Here is a 23,864-nt window from a genome sequence, read left to right on the forward strand (position 1 = left end):
TTTTCCCCAACATGAAGATTTTACTTGGCTAGAAGTGGTGGAGAATATGGTTCCTTATTAACTACTCTTAAAAAAAAACAAACCAAACAAATAAAAAATTAACAATCACCCCCATAATGCTGACACATTTAGTACGTCTGGAAAATTAGCACCCCAATAGATATTTGTTTTTACTGAATCCAACTCCAGATGTGCTATAGAGATGAATACTTTGCATTGGTATGGATCTTGGTTTATTTAAGCTAAATTTTGTTATATGTATATTTCTTCTCTTGATTAAGGTATTGTGTTTGTGCAGTTCATTTAAAATGTAATGCGTAATTAAAAATACATGTTAATAGGTAGTCATCTATAATAGTCAAGCTTGTAGCCGTGTTAGTTAGGTTTTCTAGATGTACAGATATATGTTTCAGATGGATAGGTATTCGTCAAACCTTTTAAAATGTACAGAATATGGCATTTGGAATGCTTTAAAAATTAGGATTTTTCATGACAATGAAACTCATCTGCTCCTGGTAGCACCAATCTACTTCAAGAGGATGATGGACATTAAAGAGGTTTCTTATGGAGTTTGCTAACCATTTGGGCAAGAAATTGCTCTTGCCTGGACTGCTTGATGTTATATTGTGAACTGGACATGCAGGACCCACAGAAAAATGACTGCTGAAGTTGCCTAAAGAAGGTGAGACAGTCCTTCAGAGTTTGCTTCATGAAAGAGTCTGACAAGCATTCTGTAGGACACAGAAGAAAGTGACTGACTAACTGCCAATATAGACAGAACTGTCGTTGAAGTTTCCTGCTTTGTGGAAAGGTCTTTCAGATACTATGGGCCTGGAGGCTGAAGATGGATGTCCCAATGGTACAGAAGAACTTTGGGTGACTGTCCAGGCAGCAAGGCATCTCTGTCAATTTTAGAGTTTTGGAACTTGCTTACAATGTACTTCTTGTTTAATTAGGTAATATTATATCCTTCTGGAGTCTTTGATGGAGTTGAAGAAAGATAGTTATAATTATAAAAGATGGAATAGATATAAAACTTTAAACCCACAAAGACAGGATAGCTGATAGAATATTTTCCTTAATTTGTCAAATATAAATGGACTAAATATTATAACCATAATTTTTGCTTGATAATCGTTTTTTTGTATGTAATTTTACTATGTTAAAGTTAAAACCTTCCTTTTCAATTAGACAGAAAATGGGAGGTGATGTGGGAGTCCCCTCCATATACTGTCAATATGTTTTATTGCCATTGATTAATAAAGAAGCTGCTTTTGGCCAATGGCTTAACAGAGTAAAGCCAGGTGGAAAATCTGAACAAAGATGTACAAAGAGAGTAGGCAGAATTGAGGAGATGCTATGTAGCCACTGAAGAGGACAGACACCTGGGAACCTTACTGGTAAACCACGAGCCTTGTGATAAAATACAAAACAATATAAGTGGGTTAATTTAAGATGTAAGAGATGGTTAATAAGAAGTCTGAGATAGTAGGCTGAGCAGAGTTTTAATTAAGACAGTTTCTGTGTGATTATTTCTGGTCTGGGTGGCTGGGAAATGAACAAGCAACCCCTGTCTACACATATATAACTAAAAACCAAGAATAATTGTTAATTTAAGATGTAGTCTAATCTCATTATCCTTTGATGGATCATCTAGCAGTCTTTTACAAGACTTCACCTTCAAGACCAAATATTAAAAATGTAAATACACCTCAAATTGATATTTCCAAGCATAAGGTACAGATGTCCTATCACATTCAAGGCATGGTCTTAGATTCTTTTAAGGGCTGTATGGGTTATTTAGGAAAATCTGCCTCTGACACTATTGTTGAAGTTTCTCAGGGGGAAGGCACAGCTTCCATTTAGCAGACAGTTGGTGGATCTTGCTGAGTTCTCAATTGTAAACCCAGCAGTAGGGGTGGGGGTATGTTCAGCCACTGATTCAAGGCCCTAATCTCTAATCTCCAAGGTCTTTTGGAGAACTGGAATTCCGCTGACTTTTAAAGGCTTCCTAACTAGTGTATTAGTTCTTCAGTGGAACAAATGTCTTCTTTTGATTTGCACCATTGGGCTTTGAAATAAGAGAGAGAGTGGTTGTCTTCTCTTCACCGTTCTGACAGGTGCCAATTAAACTCACTTGCTGACTTTGGAAAATAATTTTTTATTTGTATGTGTTTGTGAAGCAGCATTTGTGTGTGCTTTTGTGTGTGTACATGTGTGTATGTGTATTCACAAGTGTATGCGTGCGTGTGGAGGTCATACGTGTCATGGCTCGTTCCAAAGGAGTTGTCAACCTAATATTTTGTAAAAGGGTCTCTCACTTGGACTCATGGTTCATTAGGCTGGCTATCAGGGATTGACTGCTCTCTCTCCTCTCTCTCTGTCTTTATGTGTGATACTATTGTGCCATGAACTGTGTGGTTTTTTTTTAATGTGGGTATTGGGAATCAAACTCAGCTCCTCATACTTGCAAAGCAATCACTTTACTTACTGAACTATCATCCCATCCCTGACTATTAATTTTTTAAATATTCTACTCTATATATGATTTTTGAAGAAGTCTTAATTTTTTTACTTCCCATTCAACAATATTGTGCTGTCTTTAAACATTTTGATTCTACTTCAAAAATGTGCATAGTTTAGTATTTACTGTTTGAACTGATGGGTTTTTTTTGTATTTTCCCAAGAATTTTTATTTGACATTACCCACAGAAGCTCCACAGCCATGGAATGTTCTCACATCTCAGGAAGATTGGGAAGAGTGTGGGAAGGCAGCTTCCACCCTTGCTTCATAAGCGTAGCTCATTTGTAAGAAATAATAGTGTCATGAAGGGAAGAAAAGAAAAGGCTAAATGAACTCCTGGGACTGTGGTGAAAAAAGACCTTTGCATTTTAGACTCTTAGTAAAAATGTCAGTTCCTCAGGGAAGCTGTGCATGCTCGCTCGCTCGCTCTAATTAGGTTATATTTCCTGGTTTGCTTGCTTACTACTGGTAAAATTGACAGCAGGGTACAGGCTTTGCACCACAAGCTGGGCATTGGGGGTGGCTAGAAGCTGGTGTGGAATTTGCCGTTGGTGTTGGTTTTCTTACAAAACATAAACCTCAGTTCCAGACCCACCCATTCTACTGTGATGAAGCAAATGTGTGAACATTGCTTATTGTGTGTCAGAGGCATGAGCATTGTCAAAACACTGAAGTGTCCAGTGCTCCCTATTCTGGCCAATGTGAATGGCCTCACTCATCGCCAGTTACAGTTTTATCTTGAGATTATTTCTGTGTGTAGATAAGATGATTTTTCCAATCATGGACTCATTACTTTTTGTTAATTCTCCTTTTGTAGTGTGTGTGTGTGTGTGTGTGTGTGTGTGTGTGTGTGTGTGTGTGTGAGCATGCACATACGTGTGTGTTTGATGTCATGTGTTGTCTTCTGTCTCTCTCCTCTTATTTTTTGAGACAGATTCTCTCACTGAATCTGGACTGACTGGCACAAGAGCGTTCCTCCCATCTCTTTCTCTCCAGTGCTAGGATTAGGTGAATGCTGCCACGCTGGATTTTTTTTTTTTATGTGGGTGCAGGGTCTCCAACATTGAGAACTTATTCTTGATCAGCAGGCACTTTACTGACAAGGCCACCTCTTTAGCTCTTTCAGTTCTTATTCCTGAACTGTCCAATACAGAGGAGACCTTTACTTCTTTGGATTAAATCACCGAACACAAACCCCCATCAAGTAGAGATCCTTTATAGTTGCTTTCAGTGCTGTGACCCTTAAACAGAATTCCTCATGTTGTGGTTACCCCCAACCATAAAATTATTTTGTTCCCACTTTATTATTGTAATTTTATCAATTATTATGAATTGCAATGTAATTCATGGAATGATTTGCAACCCCTGTGGTTGACTTTTACATCTTAATTTAACCCATTTCTATTAATCTGTGTATTGCCATATAACAGTGGCTTACCGAGTAAAGTTCCATCCCTCCCTTTGCGGCAGGGCTTCATGGCTTCTCTCTATTCTGCCTTTCATTCTCTCAGCATTCAGTTTAGTTTTGCCCTCCTAGCTCTTTCTACCCTGCTCTGCTATAGGTTCAAAGCAGTCCTTTATTAACCAATGGTATTCACAGCATACAGAGGAAAATCCCACATCAGAGGGTCATACACTAACCCTCGGAAAATGTGAGTCCTGATCAAACACTTTCTTCCTTAAGTTCTCTTGTTCATATTGTCTCCTCACAGTAACAGAAAAGCAACTTAGATATGACAAATAATCATATGAGTAAGAATTATACATAATATTGTAAATGTAAGGAACAGCGCGCTGCGTTCCCGCCCAGATCCCGGCTAGCTTACACCAGAAATAATTACACAGAAACTGCATTTATTTTAAACACTGCCATTGTCTTCAGCCCCTTATTAGCTAACTCTCACATATTAATTAACCCATTTCTAATAATCTGTATATCACCACGAGGTCGTGGCTTACTGGGAAGTTTCTAACCTGGGTCTGTCTCGGAGAGGAGAGTCATGGCAACTGCCTCACTGCCTTCTTCCTCCCAGCATTCTGTTCTGTCTACTCCACCTACCTATGTTCTGACCTATCAGGCCAAGCAGTTTCTTTATTAATTAACCAATAAAAGTAACACATAGACAGATGACCCTTCTCCATCATAATATGTTACATATGTGGTATGTTAGTATATATGTGAAATGTATGTGTAGTAGTGCCACACATGCTTATGATATGAATGAGATCCATCAACAATAATAAGAAAAATAGGCAAATTTTTGAATAATTAATTCCCATGAGGAAATATTTGCATGATCAATAAGCACTTGAAAACATCAACTGAATATCATTTGCAGGAGAACAGAAATTAAAACTAATTTATCTCTCCTACCTAGAATAAGAGTCCTGCAGCACATTTTGAGGGGCAGTAGAAACCTGGAGCTCTTACACACCTGTCATATTGGGCACTCAATTGGAATTGGCTGGACAGTTTCTAATAAAGCTGCATGTGAAGGGTTGAATGAGAAAGTGCTTAGTGTCTAATAGTAGCACCATTTGGGAAGACTATGGGATGCTTAGGATGTGGAACCATGCAAAAGGAAGTGCATCACTGGGGGAAGGCTTTGAGAGTTTTCAGCTTTGCCCCACTTCCTTTCTGTCTTCTCTGCTTTCTTTCTGCGGTCAGAGTTGTGATCTGCCAGCTCTGACTCTGGTTGCCTGCTGCCAGGCCTCCCCAACTGTTATAGACTCTCCCTCTGGTACTGTAAGCCAAAATAAACACTTCCATAAGTGACTTTTGGTTGTGGTGTTTTATTACAGCAATAGAACATAATGAATGCATTCACCATCTGCCTAGTCAGTTATTCAGTTATTCACCCCCAGATATCACCACAAGAGGAACAAAACGTGTCCTCGAAAGGATTTCACACAGTGGAGTGGAGAGGAAAATATTCCATTACAGATATGTTTCCTTAATGTCTTTCCTGTTATGAAGAGAAACCGCAGGGCTCTGCAGAAGCAGGCAGCCCTCCTATAAACTACAGCTGTCAGTACATCTAGAAAGGAAAACTCCATCAATGAGGTAAACAGCCAATCAGTAGATATAAGACTTTCAACCCATATTCTTCTGCCTGACCAGGAATGATCTCACAGGAAGAGGTTGGGGGGGCAGTATTCTGTTTCTCATAGAGTTGACCACAGGTATCTGTTACCTGGGAGACATGGTTTGTTACCTGTACAATGAGTGGGTCAGTTTTTCTCCATGTATGCTTCCTTAGCCAACTTTCCAGAAATGTTGTCTCTTCTTTCTCCACAGAAGCCCAAGTCCATAACCCATTTGTTTAGCTATATATAAGTTATGAGCTTCAGTTCCGTGCCCCCTTGTATATATATGTGTGTGTGGCACTTGTGTTTAGATATATTAATAAATTTGTAAATTTGTTGTTTTCCTTTAATCTGACTGCTACCAGGTCATTGATAGAATGGAATCACAAAGATTCAGAAAGAACACAATACATTTAAAACTTCCTTATCATCTCAACAGTTTTTTGTTTTGTTTTGTTTTGTTTAGCTTTTCAAGACAGGGTTTCTCTGTAGTTTTGGAGCCTGTCCTGGAACTAGCTCTTGTAGATCAGAATGGCCTTGAATGCACAGAGATGGTCCTGTCTCTGCCTCCCAGGTGCTGGCATTGTGCACCACCATGGCCTGACTTTGTTTAAAATAATCACAAATTGGAAACAACTCAAATGTATTGACAGGGAATGAACAATAAATTGTGTTATATTCATATAATAGTACATTATTAAATGAAACAAAAATATTATTGAAACACACATCTGTATCAATTAAACAAAACATCATCCAAATAAATAAAAAAATGTCACAGAAAAAAATGAGCAAGTGGATGTAATGTCACAATTTCCTCTGCAATAAAGCTGTCAATCTTGGAGGGAAGCTTCCCAAGCCAGAGATATTCTAAGAGGAAGTCAAACTGGATGTCCAATGGGGAGGTAAAGCATTCCAGTTTGCAGGGAAATTTCTTAAGCTCAGGAAGTAAATAACTCAAAAGCTCCAGGAAGTCCCTGAATTTGACAAGATTTACTCGGTCCCCTCTTATGCAAACTTGCATAAGCAGTCAAGACCCTTTCAGATAAGCCTCGCTGCCTGGAAAAGGCGGAGACTAGCTGACTTCCTGAAAGAGACTCAGAGCAACTGAGCTCCTGGGAAAGGATACTCAGTCAAGCTGCCTGCAGGTTGTGCACAAGCGCCAGACTTCCTGCTAGCTGTCACTCATGTTGGGTGTACTTTTCATGATAGACTCATCTTTGAGTCATTTCTGCTCCTGTAAGTAACCTGTCACTCACTTTCCTGTGAGTGAACCTGGTAAAACTAATTGGTTGACCAAGTTGGACTTTGATGGCATTTCTGCTTTGTTATGTCTTCAGTTTCTTATCTGACATGAGGAGACTAGACTTTTGTTCATGTCTTCCCAGGAATAGAGTCACACAATGCTGGGGTTGGGCCTGGAAAAGCCACCATGAAACTTTTGGCATAAATGGAAACCGTATGTTGACAATTACCACGACTTAATCTCAAACCTAAACATGCTGTGCCATTTAGACACATGAAGTAAAATGACCTGTCATCATGTCTGAAAGCATAGAAGAAATACAAATTTTGATTGTAAAATAACAAACAGTGCTGTCTGAGTTCTCTCGGGCCTTCTGACAAATAGCCGTTGTCAGTGGTCCACAGAAGGAATAGTTGCCTCAGGACTGACAGCACATACTCTGGGAGCAGGACTAGCAAGCACTGAGGTGAGGGGAACTTGCCTGTGTGAGAAGCAAAAGACTGAATGAATGATAGGCATGCTATGCTAGTCTAGACTGGGGAACATGGGGTTTGCTAGGAGCTGGTAGAGATCGGCGCATTAAGTACTTGGATACAACCGACGGGCTCCTTAAATACCATTTAACCACTGAAGCTATATTTCTAATAACTATTTTGTTAACTTTAGGTTCGGGAAATAGTCGAAGCACTATGCTAAAAGTTCTTTATGAACATCCATGTCTGGAAGATGGATCACTTGTTCAGGGAGCCTGTCATAGACCTCAGATGCTCTTGGAAAGCATCTAAGTCCCATTTTTGGTTAGGGCCTAGTACTCTACATTCCAAAGGATTGACCTAATGGTCACAAAGATGTCGGGGGCAGGAACAAAGAAGGTCAATAAGTGACTGAGGCTATCTGTCTTTGGACTTGGAACATACTGGACTCTCCAGTCATTGAAGTTCTATCCAGCTAATGAGCCCTGTAGAAAGTCAAATGGAAGAGGCTGTTCTGAGTAGAAAGGTTTATGAAGATTCCTGGGAACACTTAGTGTTGTTCTTAGACTAGACCGGTGGTGTCAGTCTCCCATGCACACTGAAGTCACGTAGAGCATCTTAAAACAGCCAGAGGCCCTCCTTCCATTTTTAGAGATTGTGATGAAATATGCTGCCTGCCTGGATATGGTGATTTCATTGAGTATTTCAGGCCATGCCAGTGCAGTGATCTGAAACATGACCCTCTGGACAGGGAAAAATATTAGCTCAGAACATATTTCAGAAAGACAACACCCTAGACTCCACCTCAAAATTCTTTTTATTTATTCATAGACAGGATCCCACATAGTCCAGACTCATCTTGAAATAGTTCTATAGAGCAGAATGACCTTGAACTCCCAGTCGTCCTTCCTCTATTTCCTAAGTGAAGGGAATATAGGCTTGTTACCCAGCCTGGTCACTCCAAGATCCTAATATTAGAAACTCAGGAACTATGGCCCACTAGTCTGTGATCTAAAAGACCTTTCTGGGTGACCCAGATTCACACTTAAGTTTGAGGCTATTGATGTTTGAATGGTGTTAATGGAGACTGCTCATTTGTTTCCTGGCTGCCCAGACCCAAATAATCACACAGAAACTATATTAGTTACAACATTTTTGGCCTATTAGCTTAGGCTTCTTATTAACTAACTCATATCTTAAATTGACCCACTTCTATTAATCTCTGTATCACAACAAGGCTGTGACCTATTGGTTCTGACATTCCGGTGTCTTTCTCCTTTGGCATCTACATGGTATCTCCTTGACTCTGCCTACTCTATCGCTGTATCTCTGTTCAGATTTCCTGCCTGGCTTTACTCTGCTAAGCCATTGGCCAAAACAGCTTTATTCATCAAGCAATAAAGTAACACATATATAGAAGAACATCCCACATCAGAATGGAGTACTGTTGGTTTGACTGTGGGTAATGTGCCTGCGTGCCTTAGCTTTCTAGAAACTAAATTTTGATCAGTAGCCTGCCTTCCCTCTATACAGTGTTATCAGAACTCCTGTCAATAAAGCCTGATACTGAGCCTGAGTGCTCACCCATGTAAGAAAAAAACAATAGATACATATGGGAGTAGAAACATAGCCTTGGGAATGGTTATACTTGTACAAGGTGATGAATGGAAGATGTAAGCACTCATTTGCAGATTCCCAAAGGTTACAAAAGCAAAACTTCTTTCTTTGTTCCTCAAAACATCTTCCCAGAAAGTTGTTAACCTGGTTTCTCTAATACTGACTCATCTTTCAGCACCTTGCTGAGAAGAGAAAGGTGACATAGGAATGGTTTGTAAGGAGGTTGTTCTAAGAAATAGCCATTGGCCCACATGCACACAACTACTTTGCTTAGCTTTCTACTTCAGCCTGGATAGCAGGTCTATTTCTAAGGAAAACGATGGTTGCTGACTCAAGTCCACTCTATTTCTCTCAATTTTTGTCATTTAAAGGTGTGTTTCACCTGCATCATCACTTCTTGAGTTACGCAGGATTCCATCAATTGCAGAATTTAGAACTGTCTTCATGACAAAGTGTAGGGCACATGGGCAGCTAAGATGGCACCAAAAGAAAGTCAGATGGGCAAACCCTGAGTTGTTTACACCAATACCTGATTCAACACCAGAATCAGGCAAGATGATGTCAACACATGGGTACTGGCGTAAATGCAAAGTGTTTGAGCACGTGATAGAGTGACCTTTAAAATGATTGGCTGAATCCTTTTCCATCCCCATGACCCTGAAGTTCTTTATTTTAAAAGATGTTTACTGTGCAAAAATAAACCAAGTTCCTGCTTGACTCAATTACCCCTGTGGCTGACTGTCTCTGGGATCGAGGGAGGCTAGGAAACCCTTGAGGAGTTTCCTAGCACATTTAACTTTTCCTCAAATCTAGCTCATCTTATCCGGGTGAGCTAAGACCCTGCACAAAGAAGTAAAATTGCCCCCGTACAAAAATGAACCTCAAAGTATGTTCACCTCCCACATGAGGACAACTACCCAGAATTGTGAGGCTGTATTCTGAAACTGGAGTCATCATTTCATGAAATTCAATTGTTCCTCTAAGTGATGACAGTGATTTTGACATCCTTAGAATCCTTTGTAGAGCCAGGCTGGAGATAATGGCCCACCAGATCACTAGCCAGTCAAGATTATCTGGTCTGCCAACTATTCACAGCTCAGTTTCCCCCTTTGTCTTTTTCTAAATAAGATAAAATAAAATAAACTCACAAAGTTCTTGTTAGGCTCATGAAGATGGTTTTGATATTTCAGGACCTCTGGATTTGTTATTCTCAGAATGACCATGCTGGTTAGGTCTCCTGTCTTCCTTTTAACACTGCTCCTCTCTCTGCTGCCATTATTGACTGAGCTGACACTCCGAAAGCTGAGGTTTTTGTCCACATGCTTTGGCAATATCTCTTTGCAATCTACATCAGAGTCACTATAGCATCAGGAATATATTTTTTCCTAAACACCTTACTATGAAAGTAATCTAGCTACCACAAGTCAGTCAAAATAGTATTCTTCAGTTGGAAGATGCTCAGTGTGATACCCCAAGGGCAATTCCACATGATTTCACTGCATTCTAGATTGCTGAAAGGACATTTAGAAAAACATTAAAGATGGGATATAGGTTACATATTATCCTTTCTGTTACAAAATACAAAGAATGTGTCTTAAATTGACTTAAGCAGACAACAAGGCTTATTGACCCTTACTATTAAATCTAAAGAGTGAATTTTGCTTCAAATGAGACTGAAATGGCCAAATAACTGATTGGGATAGATATTGCTTCTTCTCTTTTCAGTTCTTGATGCACAGTTTTGTTTATATTTCCCAGCAGTCTCCTGACTCATGGGTCCAAGATGACTGTCAGAAATTCCTGGAGAAATCTATGTAAAGCTGGAAGAATGTTACAAGCAGAGATATACTGATTTACCTGGATTTTATAACTTTATTATATTTAGAATTCTATAATGGACACAGAAATATCCCCATCCCAAATAATATTTGGAACAGTCATTTATCTGTTCCTGAACTTGTAATGTGAGCGGATTACCTGAGGTTACTCTTTACTATCGTCATCAAGCATGGATCTGTTCAATTTATTGTTATTTTTAAATCAATTTCAACTGAAATTCAAAAACCATAGCTACAATTTCTAGTACTCAACTGCTTGTGTCAGTGACTCTTACATTGGATAGGGGAGAACATTGCTGCCATTGCAGGAAATGATGTTGGGAATCTCTGATCTAGAGTTGGGCTGGATTTTCCAAAAATGGTTTCCTTTATGTGATGAGATCCTCATTTGTGATTTTTTTCCTCCTGGACTTCTTCAAAGGCTGGTGGAAGTATTCCAAAGGTGCAAGAAAGGAGACTCATTGTGCCACATTCACTGTATCATGTTGATCAAAGTAAACTAAGAGCCATTAGCAGAGCATGGTATGTCATCTGTTCATGGCAGTAGTCAAGAAAAAATAGAGGTCAGATTTAATGTGGTGGTTGACAGCAAGAGAATCTAAAAGGTTTATACTATCAATAATAAGAAAATTACCGGCATAGATATGGATGGGAAGGAATTAAAGTTAGGAAGAAATTACTGCATTGCTTATTTTATACCATAATATGTATGCCATATTATATATGCTAAATATATTTTATAGAAATTGATAAAAAGGTGGATCACTAAAAAAGGGTAAGAAAAAAGGAAAATATTTTAAAAATAATCTACACCAAAAACTAGTTTATTTTATTAAAATTTAAGTTTCCACAGAGCATCACAAGAAGTCAGGATGTGGGACTGAGAGTGGATAAGCATGCTCACCTGGGTTTCAGCTCTGAGAAGTAGCCATCAGGTTACATGAGCTGAAGATTTATGGTTCATGATCACCACTCCTTGGAGGGAGGTTTCTCTATGCATTCATCTAAGATACAGTGCAGTCACATGTATCTATCTTCAGAAAGATTTGTCACTTGTATTTTAATAAAATGCTGATTGGCAAGTAGCCAGGCAGGGGTATAGGTGGGGTAACCAGGCAGGAAATAGAGTCAGGGTGATGAGAACAGGAAAATTCTGGGAAGAGGAAAGGTCAATCTGCAATTGTCATCCAGATGCAGAGGAAACAAGATGATAGCACCTCGGTGATAAAGGTACCAAGCCACCTGGCTAACACAGAAAAGAATTATGAGTTAAGATGTAGGATGTAAGAGCCTTAATAAGAAGCCTGAGCTACTAGGCCAATCAGTTTATAATTAATGTAGACCTCTGTGTATTTCTTTAGGACTGAATGACTGCAGAACCAGACAGGACTGAAATCTCAGTCAAATGGCACCAGCGTGAACAACTGAATCCATTTAAAACCTGAAAGAGCCTGGGAAATAATTCTAGACACAAAGTAACAGAGATAAGCACGGCTTCTTGGTAGTAGCATTTTATTGAATGGGCTCTATTTGCTAGAGACAAGCATATCTCATTTAAGAGAGGCTTCCTGATTCAGCTTTAGCTGCAAAAATCTTGCAGCTCTTTTAAGAGGTCTCACCACCAAACACTTAAATGGTGTTCATGAGTAGATGACAGCATGTTTCTTGGTGGTGGAAGGGGCCTTGAAACCCCATAGATTTGTGGCAATAAACATGGCTCTGACTGGTACTGCTGCCATTCTGGAACTCAGAAAATTAAGGAATGGAGTAGATTCAGCTGTCAAAGTCATGGCTTTAATCCTAGCCATATCACTTAGCAAATTAAAGATTCCTGTGGTCAGAAAAAGAAAAATATACAGTAAAGATAGATTCAGATGAAGAAAACCCCTAAATGGTTTACAGTTTGCTTGAAAATATGTGTAGGCTTGGGAGAGAAAAGAAAAAGAATAAAATCCTTAAAATCAAAAATGAAAGAAAGTAGTTGGATGTGGTGGCACACACCTTTAATCCCAACACTTGGGAGGCAGAGGCAGGCAGATCACTGTGAGTTCAAGGTATGGTGGCACACACCTTTAATTCACACTTGGGAGGCAAAGGCAGGTGGATTTCTATGAGTTCAAGGACAACCTGGTCTACAGAGTGAGTGCCAGGATAGCCAAGAATACACAGAGAATCAAGTCTCAAAAAAATTAAAAAATAAAAAGAGAAAAATGGAGTTTAAACTAAAGCCACATAAAGATGGAAAATACACAGAGAGTCTGGATACTGTATGTTATTGTGTTGTCTTCAAATTGTTTGATGACAGAGGAAGGAACAACAGCTCCTAAAAGACATTTGATTATAAATGTTGCTAGGTAAATCCAACATATGCATTTTGAAAATACTTTGACTTTAAAATTTAAGTCAAAAGATATGCTATTTGAAGAAGAGGTTTTGCTTTTGTTTCCACAGGAAATAAGAGACGATGGATTAATTCTCTGTTAAGAAAAACTAGGTTTGACCAAGGAAGGCCCCGTGAGAAATTTCTGATAGGAGTGGATGGCCCAGATGTCTGAGTTCTATATCCAGAACAGTTTCAAAACTGCTGGTTGAAATGATCAAGCCTCACAGAATTGTTCAGTCATGACTTGATCATAATTCTAAATTTTCTTTAGATCCCCATAAGATTATCAGCACCCCTAATCAGGAGGAAGTAGCTTGGAAAACTTTGCCCACATTCCCATAAAATGGATTATGGATGTTTTTCTTTGTTTAGAGTGTTGGTTACAAATTGTATGAATAATGGTCAGGAAGAAAGGTAAACAAAGGAGATGAGTTAAACTCCAATGTTGGAGTTAAACTCCAATGTTCCACACCTTCGTTAACCATTCTTCAATTGAGGGGCACCTAGGTTGTTTCCAGGTTCTGGCTATTACAAATAGTGCTGCTATGAACATAGTTGAACAAATCAGAGACCCACATTGGAACACTGGACTGAGCTCCCAAAGTCCAAATGAGGAGCAGAAGGAGAGAGAACATGAGCAAGAAGGTCAGGACCACAAGGGGTGCGTTCACCCACTGAGACAGTGAGACTGATCTATTGGGAGCTTACCAAGGCCAGCTGGACTGGGAGTGATGGAGCATGTGATCAAACTGGACACTCTGAATGTGGCTGGCAATGAAGGCTGACTGAGAAGCCAAGGACAATGGCACTGGGTTTTGATTCTACTGCATGGACTGACTTTGTGGGAGCCTGGTTTGTTTGGATGCTCACTTTTATAAAGCTGGATGGAGGGGGGAGGACCTTGGACTTCCCAGGGGGCAGGGAACCCTGACTGCTCTTAGGACTAGAAAGGGAGGGGGAGGGAAAAGGGAGGCGGGGAGGAGGTGGAAATTTTTAATAAATAAATAAATAAATAATAAAATAAACAAAAAAACAAAGGAGATGAGATTCAAAGTTCTTGTTTTGAAAAAAAGGGGGAAATGCTGTGGGATAATGGTCTTGTACTTTGTAAAGATTTGTCACTTGTATTTTAATAAAACACTGATTGGCCAGTAGCCAGGAAGAAAGTAGAGGCAGGGAGATGAGAACAGGAAAATGCCTCACTGATAAAGGTGCCAAACCACCTGGCTAACACAGGAAAGAATTATAGGTTAATATGTAGGATGGAAGAGTTAGTAAGAAGTCTGAGATACTAGGCCAACCAGTTTATAATTAATGTAAACATCTGTGTATTTCTTTGAGATTGAATGACTGCAGAACTGGGCAGGACAGAAATCTCAGACAATAGTCACATATCTAAACATTATTCACAAAATAATTAAGAACTATGTGGTAGTAATATGAGTAATTCTCACACTCTTTTAAAGTTTTAACTTTGTAATAGAGGCAGTCTTTGTCATAAGTACTTATTTAGTTCCTCAGTATGGAAAACTCTTTCTCAGGAGCTGGAAAGATGGCTCAGCAGTTAAGAGAACTTACTGCTCTTGTAAAGGTCCTGAGTTTGGTTTCTAGCATCCACACCTGGAAGCTCATGATCACCAGTAAATGCAGATCCAGGGGATCTACTACCTTATCTTGGCATCTGTGGGCTCCTGCTTTCATCTGTATATGTGCACATATAGAGAAGCATGTCCATAAACACAGGATTAAAAATGAGTTTAAAGTAAAATAAATAAATACATGCTTATCATTCTCAACCTGAGACCATTTTTTTTTTGTGGTGGTGGGTAACTCCTAGCCCTGTCATGCATAAAGGACTTTATGTTATGATGAAAGTTACAGCATTATGTAAATCAGGCACTTCAGTTGTGTGCTGAACCTACAGTTTTTCATCTTGTTGATTAGGAGCCATGTTTAAGACACCTGTCTTTTGGATAGTATTTCTTTAAATAAACTTTCATTTTTAATTGGTGTAGGAGGTCTTTCTTTCTATGTGTTGTTTTCATTGATTGAATAAGGAAAACTGCCTTGGCCTTTTGATAGGGCAGCCCTTGGGTGGGTGGAGTAGACAGAACAGAATGCTGGGAGAAAGAAGGCAGGCAAGGATAGCCGCCATGGAGCCAGTCGCCAGGTCAGACATGTTGAATCTTTCTCAATAAGCCATGACCTCGTGGTGACATACAGATTATTAGAAATGGGTTGAATCAAGATGTGAGAGTTAGTCAATAAGAGGCTAGATATAATGGGCCAGGCAGTGTTTAAATGAATACAATTGTGTGTTGTTATTTTGGGGTATAAGCTAGCTGGGTGGCAGGACACAGCCCGTCACTCCTTCATATTACATTTTATATTAGTTTTATATTCACAGAAAAAATAAAATAAGATACATAAATTTCAATACATTGAAGTTTAGAATGTTACTTGTGACCTAGTCAATTATCTATACTGGGGAATGGTGACTGATGGTTTGAGAATATATTGTATTCTATTTTTATTGTTGGCTGAAGTGTTCTATATACCCATAGGTCCAGATTGTCTGTATAATCTACATTGTTATTTATAGTGATATATCAAAATAACCTTCAAATGTTGATGAGATGGTTATTTCTTCCTTCAGTTTTGTTCATTTTTGCTTTGTGTTTGTTAAAACTTTTTAATGGATTTATCCTTATATATTATTATATGTTAAAGTGTTACATGTATTTTTCTATATTACTAAGCTAGACATGGCTGTATAATATTTTAGTTCTGTATAAACTATACATAACAAGTTATATATAATGATTTCTTTTTCTCTTGGAATACTTTTCTCAATTTCAATACTATTTTCTCTATTTCAAATATTAACATATTACTCAGCTCATTTGATTACTATTTGCATAAAATTTATTTTTTTCCTCCTTTGAGACTATTTACATCATTGGATACAGGCTCTTGTAGATGGTTTATAATCAAATATTGCTTTACTAAGTGCATTATTCCAACCCTGCCTTTAATTGGAGAGATTAATCCATTTACATGTAATATAATTACAGAGATACAAGTGCTTAACCCTACCAATTTTCCTTTATTTTCTGATGATGACATTCTTTTGGTTCCTTGGGGCCTCTATGATTTCATTCTTTTGTTTTAGACATATTAAATAACCTTTTTATTCCTGTTTCTCTTAGCATAGTTATTTTCTTAATGCTATTCCTGTACCTCCTAATTAACATCTTAGAGTATAATAATGTAGTTCAAATTGTCATCAATGCAGTATCAAATATTATGAAAGCTGTGGTCCTATGTAACTTCATCTCTCTGTTTTTATTGTCACAAAGTACAGCTTCATATGACGTGTTCATTGACATATCAGAAATATTACTTTTTCAAATAATTTTTAAAGTGCCGGCAAAAGTATTTTAAACCTAAAACACTTCAATACTGATTTTTTTTCTGTTTTACTGTTGTTGTAAAGTACACATAACAGATCATTATAATTATTTTAAGTGAAGAGTTTAGTCGTATTAAACACATTCATTTTGTGCAATTTTCCCTACTATGCATGCTATAACTTCTTTGATCCTGAAAACTGAAATAAAATGTCTATTAAGTAGTATCTTGATCCCCCATTCAGTACTTTCTAGTAGCAACTATTCTGTGTTTTCTGTTTTTTTCCTCCCCGTAATAAATGTAACCAGACTGTATTTATCTTTTTGTGATGGGTTTATTTCATTTAGCAAAATGTTTTCAGCTGTTTGTCTATGTAGGTGTGACTGACAAGATGGCTTAGCAAGTGAAGGTGCTTGCTATAAACCTGATGATATGAGTGCAATCACTCATATGGGACTATAATGGTGGGAGGAGAGAACTGACTCCTACAATTTGTTCTTTGTCCTCCACATGTGTGCACCATGGCATGAATGCGCGCGCGCGCGCGCGCGCACACACACACACACACACACACACACACACACAGACACACACACACACGTGCGTGCACACACAGTTTATGTAGTGGCATATGTTAAAATTCTCTTTATTTTCCCTATAGAGTTATTATACCTTACTGTCAGTTAACAGTGCATTCTTTTGATGATTGACATTTTATAACTTCTACATTTTAGCTATGAACAGTGCTGCTGTGAACAGAGATTCACACAGATGCACATAAATCTCTTTGAGTTTCTGTTTTCAGTGTTGTTTTTTGGGGGTGGATTAAATCCAGAAGTAAATTACAGGATCGCGTAGCAAGTTTGCTTTTAAAATTATTTATTCATTTATTGCATATATCCATGGGCCATGTGTATGTGGGTGCATATTTATATGTATGGGTGTGGGTACACATCTGTGCGTGGAGAGTAGGAAAAGCTGGGGTGTTGTATCTTAAGAGTATTCCAATAGTTTGTTGAGACAAGGTCTCTCACTGTCCTCACACTTCACAATGGAGAAGCTTCCAGGGATCTGTTTGCCTGTCCTTCCCACTTCATCACTACTGGGCATATAAATGCACCACCACACTCAATTTTTCATATGGGTTCTAGAGATATGAATTTAGATATTTATGTTTGCAAAGCAAGAAGACTGAACTATCTGATCAACCTAGTTAAGTCTATTTTTCTTCCCTTTTCTCCTCATTTTTGCAAAACCACATATTGTCTCCACAGCAACAAAAACTATTGGTCTGTCCAATTTCATAAAATTTTTGCCCAGTGTTTTCTTCTGAGAGTTTATAGTTTGCAATTTTATGTTTGGATTGCTATAAAGATTTGCATCAGTATGGATCTTGATTTTTGGATACAAATTTAAGGGCATTTTTGTTGTACTCTGTTTGTGAAAATCATTTAAAAATGTAATGTATAAATAAGATATATAGGTTAATAACGAGTCATCTGTAATAGTCAAGCTTGTAGTCAGGTGAGCTAGATTTTCTAGATGGAGAGGGATATATTTCAGATGGATAGGCATTCTTCAAACCTTTCAAAGACTACAGGATATAGCATTTAAAATATTTTTAAGAACTTAGGACTTTTCATGACAATGAGACACATCTGCTCCTGACAACACCAAGCTACTTCAAGAGCAAGATGGGCACTGAAGAGGCTCCTCATGGAGTCTGTTCGCCATTTGTGCAAGAAATTGCTCTTGCCTGGACTTGCTTGATGAACTGGACATGCAGGACCCACATAGAAATGACTGCTGAACTTGTCTAAAGGTAAGATGATCCTTTGGGGTTCCTGCTCCATGAAAGAGTCTGAAAGACATTCTGCAAAATACAGAAGAAAGGGATTGACAAACTGCCAATATAGGTGGAATTGTCTTTGAAATTTCCTGCTTCATGGAAAAGTTTGCTGGATACTATGAGCCTGCAAGCTGAAGATGGATGCCCTAATGGTACATAAGAACCTTGGGTGACTGTTCAGGCAGCAAAAAGTCTCTGTCAATTCTAGAGTTTTGAAAGTTGCTTACAACTGTTAACTTAGGTAATATTGTGTCCTGGATTCTTTGATGGAGTTGAAGAATAGATATAGTTTTCCTTAGTCATGATAAAAGACAAAATAGATATAAATATTGTAACTATAATTCTTGCTTGATAATTATTTTGATATATGTAATTTTACTATATTAAAGATAAAGCCTTCCTTTTTATTTAAACAGAAATGGAGAGGTGATGTGGGAATCCCCTCTATAGATTGTGAATATAATTGGTTAATTAACAAGGAAAACTGTATTGGCCTGTTAATAGGGCAGAACTTAGTTAGGTAGGTGGGGAAAACTAAACTGAGCTGGGGGGAAGAAGGCAGAATCAGAGAGAAGTCATGTTACCCTGCCAGAGACAGAAGCCAGAATTTTACCTGGTAAGCAATAGCCATGCAGCAACACAGATATTAATGGAGATGGGCTAAATTAAGATGTAAGAATTAGCCAATAAGAAGCTAGGGCCTAGCAGTGTTTCAAATAATATAGTTTGTGTGTGATTATTTCAGGTCTGAACTGCTGGGCAGCAGGGAAACAAACAAGCGTCCTCCTTACAACACTGGACTTTATGTATATTTAAAGGTAATTTTCTGTATGGTATCAGATATTTCTTAATTCTTGGCATCTAAATACCCAGTTATTTCAGCATTGTTGGTTGAAGAGACTGCCTCTACCATGGAATGGAATTGACAAGCTCATCAAGAATTACTAAGCATATATGGGAAGATTTATTTCTCGGGCATAAATTATATTCCGTCAGTTATATGACTGTCTTATTTCAGGACCAAAGTTTTGATTATAGCTTTATAGTGAGCTTGGAAATTAAAAGGTGCAAGCTTTCTTTTTGTTATTTTTGAGAGCAGACACACAATTGACTTTTATGTTGTATTTCATGCTTCTCTGTTGCATTTGTTTTGTCTGTTTCTTAGTTTGGCTTCTTGTTTGTTTGTTTGTTTCGATGCAACCTTCAGGGTTTTCTGTATGTGAGACACATCATCTTTGATAACAGATGTCTTTTTTTTCTTTTTATATTGAAGGTATCTCTTTGCTTAATTGCTCCAACTACAACCCTCAGTACTGAGTTGAATGTGGTGTTTTTGTCCTTTTTCTGATCTTTAAATTTTATTTTTCACTGTGTGTGTGTGTGTGTGTGTGTGTGTGTGTGTGTGTGTGTGTGTGAAGACAACTTGTGCAAGTCAATTATCTCTTTCCACCTTTTGGGTTCCAGGGATTGAACTTGGGCTTTCAGGCTTGAGAGCAAGCTCCTTTCCTAGCTGAGCCCTCTTGTTGGCCCCTTGTTCCTATCTTAAGTCTTTTCCACGGAGGTTGCTATTCAGTGGACTTCATACCTATGGATTTTATGCCGCAAAGAAAGTTTCTAATCTTTCTCTTTTGATTGGAGAGAGTTTAACACATTAATATCAGAGTGTTTACTCATAAGAAAGAACTTGGGTCATTTTGTGCTTACTTTCTACTTGTGTTATTGATTTTATGTTTTTTTTGTTTTCTGTATCACTGTCTTGTTTTATGTTGAGTCAACTTTTTTTGTTGTTGTTGTTGTGATGTATTTAAAAATTCCTTCTAGTTTCTTTTGGTGTCTGTTTTATAGTATTTTTTTGTGTTTACATGGGGATTGCACTTATCAACTTGAAGCTATGATTTTATAACAGCTTAACTCATACACACACCTCCACACCCACACAAGCTTTCACCTCCCTCCTCATCACCAGCCCTCTCACTTGCTGATAGGCAAGACCACATCTTCATACTTAGTAATTCAAAAAACACATACTAATGATTGATGCATAGTTATTAATTTCTTTGTAGAAATTATTTTATGTGCACTGCTGTTTTGCCTGTATGTATATCTCTGTGAGATCATTTGATCTGCTGCAATTGGAATTATAAGACAGTTGTGAGCTGCTGTGTGGATGCTGGCAATTGAACCTGGGTCCTATGAAAGAGCAGATAGCTCTTAATCACTGAGTCATCTTTCTAGCCCTTCATTAATTTTCTTAAATCGTGTAAAAACCAAAATCTTTCAAAACAAGGTTATAACATCACCTTCATGACTCTTATTCCTGTCTACATTAAGTCTTTAGTGCTTCCCAGCAGCTGCCTATAGCTGCTTCCTTCTCTGCCTCTCAGTTCCCACTCTTCCATCTTAATGTTTGCTATTTCTTTATCCTGCCTGCCTAAATCTCCCTTTAAATTCTTCTGCTGAACGTTGGACATTGATTGCTTTACTTTTTCAGCTCTGGAATTTTAACTTTGGGTTCTTGTCAGAATTTTTATCCTTGTATCCATTCTTCCATATTGCTCAATTTTCTCTGCAGCTTCTAGGTGTTTGAGCATCTTTGCAGCAGTTGTTTTGCAGCCTTTTACTATGTGGATTTGCCCCGAGGCCCTGAGGCTCCATGAGTACTTGCTGTTGATCATTTTACCTGAGTGAGATATTCTCTGTGGTTCGCTTTCATACATCATTTGAAAAAGCCAGGTATTTAAATAATAACATTTTGGAATAATAGTTGTCTCTTCTTCAACTTTGGCTGATATTTTTTTCTTTGCTTTGCTTTTGTGTTTTTTAAAGCCTGGGAGACTGAAAGATAGACTTTTCACCTTCCAGGCAGATACTCCATCAGTGAGCTATCTGCCTAGCTTTTGTAAATACTGATGTATAATTAAAGGACTTCTTTCCCTTCTTTTTATAACTCTCAAATTCATCTCACTTCACTTCATTTTTAATATATAGTCATACTTTTCAGCCTAGCTTGGCCTCAAATTCACAATATTTCTGCATGCTGAGGCTGTGATTCCTTGTACATGCCACCATGGCCAGCTTCTTTCCTTCCTTCTTTCCTCCCCCCTCCTCCTCTCTCTCCCTTATTTTCTTCCTCCTTCTTTCTCTTCCTCTCTCCTTCTTTCCTTTTCCCTTCCTCCCTCCCTCCCACCCTTCTTGTAGTAGAATCTATATTTTAAATTTTATAAAGTAGAATCTTTAACCATCACATTTCCCTGCCTGAAGGTTGCACTTGGATTTGTTGTCGCAATCTTTGCATAGTTTGTTTTGTGCCTTTTGAACCTGTTTTAAAGTATGTGTTCTCTGCTGTGTCTGACAACTTTGTAGTTAGCTTAGAGGTCAACTATAATTTGACAGATTTCTTTAAACTCCTAGACCCCAAGTAAGTAAATTAGTCCCTTTCAGTCTTTATTTATTCTCTGTGCATGGCGAAGCATGCCTTCATCTGGATTTCTATGCCACCTTCCCCTTTGTGCCAACCTTGTATAGCCTGGAAGGCAGCCAGAAACGGGTACTTCTGTCAGCCTCACAGTTTCTCTCACTGTGAATTTAAGTTGGCATTTGTGTATTTTTAAAGGCCCCAAAGAATTAGTGGAAAAATTTCCAGGTGCTTATTCTTTAATTTAAAGATTCTGTCTTTAATTACGTTTATGCATGTGTATCTGTATGAGGGGCAGGGCTACACAAGTACAGAAGCCCAAGGAGGCCAGACAAGTTTTTTTCACGGGAGTTAGAGTAACAAGGTGATTGTGAGCCACAGTGTGAGTGCTGGGAACCAAACCCAGATCCTCTCTGCAAGAGCAACCAGCACTCTGAACCAGTGAGCATCTCTCCAGCCCCAAGGTCCTCACTCTTTAAGGAATTACATTCCCTAACCTTGTTTCCCAGTATTTTTAACTAGTTTGTTGTCATGGTAATTACTCCTTGCTCTCTGCAGACATAACTAGTACACTTGCCTTTAACTATTCTGTGTAAGTGGGCTGCCTGGCTAGCTCATTCAGTAGACTATGAGACTGAAATGCTCTGGGAAAATTCTCTTTGGGAGAGTTCTGAGCGGGATGGAATAAAGATACTCTCTGAGCTGACCCTTTGGCAGACGCTAGCTACATCTTCTCAAACAATTATAACTGTGCGGTCAGGATAAGCTCCATTCGCTTCCATAATACTAACTTATCAGCTGCCTAAATTTAGATATTGCATATAAAAGTTAACACACTCTTAAATAGAATGTGCTTCCCCCCTCGTTACAAGAAATATACTTCTATCTATTTCCAAAAGGACAGGTTTAGAATTCTGAGTTGTTAGAACCCTTGTGGCTCATGGTGGGGTGAAGAGCCTGTTGTTTTCAGAACCCCTCATGTACTGTTTTTCTTTCTTTCTCTGGCTCCCTCCCCACCATGGGTAGTCTTGTGTACATCTTTATGGTCACTCAACAGACACACTCAAGTCACATCCAGCATTCCCTTGGTCATCCCTGGGTCCTTTCATTTTCTCATGGTGGTACAGTTAGACTGGAGATGGGTAGTAAATCCAGAGAGGAAGCCTGTAAGGCCTGGGTAGAGAATTAGCAGATCTTACTGTAGGGAAGGCCTCACAGCCCCACTCCTCCCATTCCGGACCCTGCCCCTGAAAAAGTAAGTCATTGACAGCTCCTCCCTTGGAACTACTTAAGACAGGCTACAGGCTACTTAAGGCCCAGCTCATGGATCTGCCAGGGTGTTCTCTCTCCTGCCTTCCTGAGAGTCACCTGGGAGTGCTGTGCTTTCCATTATCCTGTTGATTAAATCTGGATTTATTATTTGGTTTGATTTGGCTTTTTGCATCAGTGGCGGAGGAATCTAATAACTGGGGATCCAATACTTATCACTTTGTGCCAAGGTTGGTCTGGAATTTGACGCTGGGTGTGGCTCATAGTCACTTCTAGAGGAGAGAGGGTTCTTCACCAGGGTAAGAACTCCCCTTTACTTTGTCTGCAGATGTACTGTCAGTGAGAAAAAAACTTGTTAATTTAGGGTTTATTACATGGCTTAGGGAAGCAGATATCAGTACCATGTAAAATGAAAAGTGAGTATGTGCAATGCCCAGAGATCAACTTGTAGGAGGAAAAGCAGAGTAGAGTAGGGCAGACCTGATGTGTATCTGGGAACAGCACAGTGTGCTATGTCACTGTAGTTCTATGGGATGGGCTTGACAGAGATGGAGACATTTGCTCAAGATCTGAAGGATGTGTGGGAGTCAGAAGAGTGGACATGGGGGCAAAAGAACATCTTTTTTTTTTGGAGGAAGAGGTTGGCTGATCAAAGATTTCAAGGACGAAGCATGCCTAGGGTGCTAAAGAGGACAGAAAGGAGGCCATGGACTTGATCTATGAGGATAGAGGGACCCAACAAAAGTTAAAAT

Source organism: Myodes glareolus, chromosome 3, assembly GCF_982192425.1.
Source record: "Myodes glareolus chromosome 3, mMyoGla1.1, whole genome shotgun sequence".
NCBI lineage: Eukaryota > Metazoa > Chordata > Mammalia > Rodentia > Cricetidae > Myodes > Myodes glareolus.